Raw genomic sequence first — 7664 nt, 5'->3', positions numbered from 1 at the left:
TATTTGGAGATTACACATAGGGATGGAAAAATTTCTGCAGAATGCAATGAAATAGGGAAACTATCGCTATCTTAAATGTTTTCCTCCGCATAATTATTAGTTTATGATTTGATTTCAGCTATATAGACTAGAAATTATATGAAATAATGGTTGAAAAAACAAGGAAACAAAAAACTGACAGAAATTGGTTGAGGAATTACCTGTGGAAAACACAACTCTTTACCTCTTCCACAGAGAGTGAGTGTGCGTTGCTGGTTTTCTGAACAGCCATATACATTCCCAAATACAATCAACCGTTATTTGATGAGCGGACAGGGGAGAAAAACCACCATCAATCATTAAAACAAGTTAACGTATTGTATTTCATGTATTATAAGTATTTCATATATCTCAAACTAATCCCATTCTCAAATTATTAGTATTTCTAAAGCGAGGAAAACCCCGAGTGGGGCCCCCAACAACAACAACCCTGTCTTACGTGGCTCACCTCTAAAAGTTATGGACACATCCGTTCACCGTTTTGGTAAGCAAACAATTACTCACTTCAATACCGAACTTGAATTCCTATACCTGCCCGGGTTTCCCGAATGGCAGCAGGCCCGCAGAAAAGGTGTTGACCCCTTTGTCCCATGTTCGACTCACACCAGATGTGTGGGTGCTTTTAACTGGTGGGTTCTGAAGGGGCTTGGATGTCGGTGACCACTTGGGATTTACCTTGCTGGGGGTGCTGAAAAGCGTTTCCTCGTTGAAAAGGAATTAGCAGTGTTTTTCGAGTGATGCTAAAGGTCCCAGTTCCTCTGGAATCTTTAGTGGTGCTCGAAACCGCCACTAAAGCCTATAAAGGATGCACCCATCCTTTTTTAAAAAGAACTTTTAGCAACGGTTTCAAAAACCGCTAAAGCCATTTTTGGCATTTGACGCTGTTTCAACATTTTTTCGTAAAAAAAAAAAAACGCTGAGCATCCATCACGCCCATGATGGACTCTCAACAGCTTCTCGTAGGTAGCTGTGCACCTAAGGGTTGTATAGAGAGACTGTTAGCTACTTTAAAAAAATGCAAGAGTGACGGACGCTTAGTGCCTAAAATTGCAAAAAAAACTCAAAATAGAGGTTTTAGTGATGTTTTTAAAGCGCTAAAAAACAAGAAAATATATTGTGTGTGCCCCTGCTGCGCTTTTAGCGATGTTTTGAAGTGCTACTAAAGGTCCCAGCAGAATTAGGACCTTTAGTGTGCTTCGAAAGTGCCGCTAAAGGGTATTTATAACCAAAAATGCATGTTTTTAAGGGAATAACGCACGTTTTTAAGGGGAAAACATGTTGAGTCATCCATCATGCGTGTGCTGAGTGTCCATCGCAGTGATGGACAATCGAGAATTAGTTTTCTAGAGAAAGATCACTTTGGATATTTTTAGACTAATGACATTTGCATCATAAGGCAAACATTGTTTTTGTTTGGCTCAAAATTTATAGTTTTTTGAACCAAGCTCTTTGGCCAAATAAACCCTCCGGTTATTTTTTGAAAAATAGATTTTGGAAGGAAAGCCTACTTTATGAAATATGTTTAGTCCCATATTGAATATTTTTTATAAATGCATTGGGTTTAAAATGTATAGAGTTGACTTAGAGGGAAGGACCCTCAAGGGGCATGTCAATTTGAATTTTAGACTTGGATTTAGATTTGGACTTGGCTTTGGTTTCAGATTTGAATTCAACTCCACTCAGTTCGGGCCAGTCTTGATTTGACTTTGACAAATCATTTTATCACTTATTTTGGATAATTTTGTACCTCTTAAAAAGATTTTACTTTCCAAAATAGTTTGATAGTTGACTAGGGTAACCAAAGGTCATTTGCAATCTAAATGGCAACACCTAGTCTTAATGGCTTGCATCTTATTTTAGATAATTTTATACCTCTTAAAAAACTTTTATTTTCTAAAATAGTTTGGTGGTTAACCAAGGTAGTCAAAGGTCATTTGCAACCTAATTGGAGAGTGACACTTAGCCTTAACGGCTAGCATCAATGTCAATGGACACGTTGGGATGCTAGTAGGCACATGAAGCCTGTTATGGGTAGTCGTTTAGGTCGTAAATGGGTGTGTGTCATCCGTTTAGCCTTTATAGACCCATGCAAATAGTCCTCTAAACCATTCTACTGGGGTCTATGTAAACCCTAGCTACCTCAGGTCAGTCTATTAATGAGCTTATTCCATCTCCACTCTCTCTTCTTCGTGTTCTCTCTCTCTATCAATTTTTCGTGAAGTTGTTCAAAGTAAGTGTGATGTGGTGGTCAATCTACTCAATGCTATGAGTGGTTGGTATTACATGAGAGGTGCATGCTTAGATATATCTCAGAAACAAGGTTGTGTTTAATCCTGTCGCAACCAGGTTCAACCCCGATGGGGCAACTGTCGCTTTTAAGAAAGTGTCATTGTTGTGCACCTCCAAGCTTTGGTCTCACCTATTGCAAAAAAAAATCAATAATTTAGAAATGACATCCTAAATCCATGGTGTCAATGGTGAAGGTCGGAAACCAGGCGCTTTCTAATCCCTATTCGATGGGACCAAGGTGAACTTTCTTATCGTGGGCAAGGTGAACTTTGGACTTAGATTTGGATTTGAAGCTTTAATGGGTGCATGCCACCTGTTTAGTCTTTATAGACTCATGCAAACAATCATCTAAACCGTTCTGTTGGGGTCTATATAAACCCCAACTACCTCAGGTCAGTCCATCTGTGAGCTTATCCCTTCTCCACTCTCTTCTTCATGTTTTTTTTCTCTCTACCATTTTTTTGTGAAGTTATTCAAGGTAGCCATGACGTGGTGGCCAGTTTACTCAGTGCTATGAATAATTGGTATTACACCTAAGGTGCAAGCTTGGTTGTATCCCAAAAATGAAATTGTATTCAACCCTACTACACTCATGTTCAACCCCAATGGGGTAACTATTGTTTTTAAAAAAGTGTTGTTATTGCGTGCCTCCAAGCTTTGATCCAACCCATTGTAAAAAAATCTCAATAATTTAAAAGCGACATCCTAGCTCCATGGTGTCAACGGTGAAGGTAAAGAACTAAGATATTCCTAAGCTCTCATAATTTGATGAGACCAATTTCAAGCAATGACAAAATAAGTTGATGATCTTCCTTACTATGACTAAGGTGATGTCCCTGTTAAGTGAACCTTGTCCTCTAGAACAAGAAAAATAAACTATTGTTGATAATAGGAAGCACCACAAGTGGAAGAAAGATGACGATGTGTGCCGAGAGTACATATTGAATGTCATGTTCGACCGTTGTTTGATTTTTACTCAGAAGTGAATTCCACGCAAAAGCTTTAGGAGCTCTTCAGAATAAATACAACATGGAGGATGTGAGTAACCGTAAGTTTCGTGTTAGCAAATATATGAATTTCAAGTTTTTTTATGACAAATCATTTCTACCTCAAATTGATGAAATGCAATTGTTGTCTCACCAACTTAAGATAGAAGGCATGAACCTTGGTGAGTCCTTCCAAGTGGCTACAATAATTAAAAAATCACTCAATTCATAGAAAGACTATTGTAATATATTAAAACATAAGAATGAGGATTTTACCTTGGAGAAACTTCTTTCTCATCTTCAAATTAAAGAAGAAGTTCGCCACAGAGATAAGAAAGAGAAAAAGAAGTTGGCACCAAAATAAATATGATAGATCATAAACCAAGGTTCAAGCTCGATTTGAAGTCTAATATTTTAAGAAATTCCAACGTAAGATTATTTTTTTCTATGTATGTGGCAAACCATGACACTATGTGAGTGAGTGTCATTATCGCAAGAGACATGCCACCAAGGCAGAAGCTCTTGGAGAGAACCTACAGGTTATAGTAAGCTCAATTTTATGGTTTAAATAGACAAAGGATGGTATGTGGATTCAAGGTCTACAATTCACACTTGTAATGACCAAAGTATTTAAAACAAATGATGTCGTGGGGGAAGACAATCGTGTTTACATGAGAGATTTTCATCCTAACAAATTGAAGGAAAAGATACTGTAAAACTCCAATTCAAAATCAAGAAATATCATCTTACCCTCACGAATGTATATCATGTACCAACCGTGACTAAGAAGCTTGTATTAGCCTTCCTATTAATCATATATGATTTTAAGCTTGTGTTTGAATCTAGAAATTTAATATTGTTAAAGAACTGTGTGTTTATTGGTAAAGGCTTTGTTTTTTATAGCCTATTTAAGCTAAATGTGATCACTTGCTTGACTCTCTTGAAGTTTGGCATGCTAGACTTTATCATGTGAATTTTGGTTATATTAAGAAAATAAGTAATTTAGGTTTAATTCTTGTTTGTAAGCATGATCATTATAATAAATGTGATGTGCACATTCAAGTAAATTTTTTTAAAAAACCTTTTCATAGAATGAAAAAGGGTTCTAAAATTTTTAAACTCATACATAATGATGTTTATGATTTGAGAAAAAATCCAACTCATGGGAGTAATCTTTAATTGCTAACATTTATTGATGTTTTTTATAAATTTGCTTATGTTTATCTTATGAAAAGCAAAGATAAGTCATTTTAAAAAATTTAAGATTTTTAAGGCTGAAATTGATACTTTTCATAACTGCAAAATTGCTTCAATTAAGTCAGATAGAGGTGAAGAATACTTATCTCATGATTTTATTAAAATTTGTGACTAACATGGCATACATAAAAAAAACAATGCACCTTACACTGTACAAATTTCATCTCCACATGATTGATAGAGATCTGTTAACCTTTCTTGAAGTCATATCCTCACCTGATAAGAAGCTACTTAAAGTGAAATTAATTTTATTTTTAGAAATAAAACATGGATTTTATTATATTTATCATCTGGTTTAAATAGATTTTCAAAAGAAAACTTAGAGTCGATGAATCAATTAATAAATTTAAGGCGAGATTAGTAACAAAAGACTTTAAACAAAAATATGGGATTGATTATTTTGACATGTATATTCTAGTCTCTAGAATTACTTCAACTAGAGTTCTTATATCATTAGCTTCAAATTTGAAGCTTGAAAATCATTAAATAGATGCTAAAATTGCCTTTCTAAATGACAATTTAGAAAAAGAGATTTACATGGAACAACTAGAAAGTTTTGTAGTTCTTGTTAAATATTACAAACTGTCAAAACAAACTCCAAAACAATGACATGGAAAATTTGACCAAGTGATTTTTAGTTATGGATATAACACCCTTGAATCTAAAAAATGCATTTATACTGGGGTTGATTATGAAAACATTGTCATAATTTGCTTATATGTATATGACATGTTGATACTTAGCAATAGTATAGAATGCATAAATGACATTAAGAAATTTTTGTTATTTAATTTTGATATGAAAGATATGGGGTTTGCATATGTTATTCTTTAAATCAAACTTGTTAGACATGAGCATGGTTATGGTTTGACTCAATCACTTTATATTGAAAAAATGCTTGGAAAATTTGATTGTTTTGATTGCAAGGTTGTTGACACTCTATTTGATCATTGTGTTAAGTTATCTAATTACACTAGACGAGGTATTTTTTAACTTGAGTATTCTAATATTATTAGTAGTACTATGTATGCTATGAATGAAACTAGACCAAACATAGTGTTTAACATAAGCAAACTAAGTAAATGTATTAGCAATTCAGAACCTAAGCATTGGGATGCAATCTTCAAAATCATAAAGTACCTTAAAAAGACATTAAATTATAAGTTATATTATATGAGAGAACTCACTAACCTTGAGGGACATAGCAATGCAAATTAAAATTCGGATAAGAATGATTTCATGTCCAAAAGCGGATGAGTATTTACCCTTGGATTTGAAAAAATATCCCGAGCATTCAAGAAGCAAGCTATTATAACCCAATTCACTATGGAAGTTGAACTTATAACACTAGCATCTACTAGTATAGAAGTCGAATGCTGAGGAATCTCTTGATTGAGATTAGATTAAGTAGCAAACTCTTGCCACCTGTAGCAATTCACTGTGATAGCCAAGTTGCTATATATAAAGTAAGGAGCAATATATATAATGAAAATCTAGACATCAGTCTAAAGCACAATACTACGAATAATTTACTCAAGCAAAGAGGAATTTCAGTAAAATGTGTAAAAAAAATTCAAAATTTGGCAGAACTACTTATAAAAGGATTTTCACAAAAAACCATTAAAAATACATTAGAGAGAATGAAATAAAAACTTACTAAAGAAATTACCTATTATGGAAACTCAACCAAGTGACTCGGGTTGGCTAAATTCTTTGTTCAATTAGAAGAACATGTGATTGGAGTAATTGGGTGAGCACTAAAGAATACATAAAGATAAATAGTGTTTTTATGTCACATTTTGATGTAAGTCATCAAAAACTTGTGATATGAGTAAGAGTCCCACGACTCTTAATGAGAACTGTAGACTAAATTTGCTAAAGTAGTTTAAACAAACTTTTACTTTTGACAGACTCACCTATATGAGTGTGAAGGTGTGAGTCACCTTCTATGATATTGAGGTTGTCACTAGAACACTCATGATGTAGGATACTGCATAGGACTCTAATATATATAACCGTTTGTAAACACCCCAAAATTTCCACCTTCGCTCACAAACCCTTTCCTCTTGCCACTGGGACCCGCTCTCTAAATCTTTCAGTGAACCAGTTGGTTGATACCTGAGTCACGGCTATTCAGAGCCTGAATTTTGCCCCAAATATTTCAAAATTCAATCTCCATTTTGGCTCAATTTCAATCATCAATTTTTGCCTTCGAACAGAAATATTCAATTATTTGTCTCTGACAGGGGTCTAGGACTTCAAATCCCTCACCCAGGGTTTACCTTTTGTAATCATTTCATATTATTTCCTATCATTTCATACAACTTCTTGTCATTTCATGTCATTTCATTGCATTGCATGTCATCCTTGAGATCCAGTACTCTGGTTTTTCAAAATCTTTAATCCAGATTCGAGTTTTAAAACCACTATTTTGAAATTAATTTTAGAAACCTGGGTTTTAAATCGACAATTTGCCATTTGGCCAACCCCAGGACTTTGCATTTTTCATTTCAAAAACATTTTCCTCAGAAAAATAGTTTGGATTCATTTTAAACTTAATTTTTAACTGATCTCAATTCTCGAATGAGACCCATCTAGGTGGTGTCGCTTCTGAATCTCTCTTTTCATCCAGATTTCTCAAATTTCAGAGTTTTAGTTGATTTAGGACTCTGTCTTTTCACCTTTTCAAACCTTTTCAAAATTTCATTTTGATTTTAAATCAGAGGTAGCCTTACCCCTCGTCCATTTCCTTCATTTTGTCCAAAATCTTAGAGTTTCAGTTAGACTAAGACTCTGTCCCAGAGTTTTAGTCGGATTAGGACTCTATCCCGATTTCAGCCTTCATTCCTGTTTTTTACTTGTTTTCAAAAACCTTCTTATCTGACTTTCAAAAGAAACCAAAATCTCAGAGTTTCAGTCGGACTAGGACTCTATCACGGAGTTTCAGTCGGATTAGGACTCTATCACGGAGTTTCAGTCGGATTAGGACTCTATTTCTCATCGCTATTTTCACATGTTTTCAAGAAAATCTTTCAAAATCTTTCGAAAGAAATCAAAATTTTAGAGTTTTAGTCGGATCAGGACTCGACACTA

The sequence above is a fragment of the Nuphar pumila genome, chromosome 3 (genome assembly GCF_984573655.1).
Source record: "Nuphar pumila chromosome 3, dmNupPumi1.hap1.1, whole genome shotgun sequence".
Lineage (NCBI taxonomy): Eukaryota > Viridiplantae > Streptophyta > Magnoliopsida > Nymphaeales > Nymphaeaceae > Nuphar > Nuphar pumila.
Note: the sequence above shows the minus strand (reverse complement) of the source record.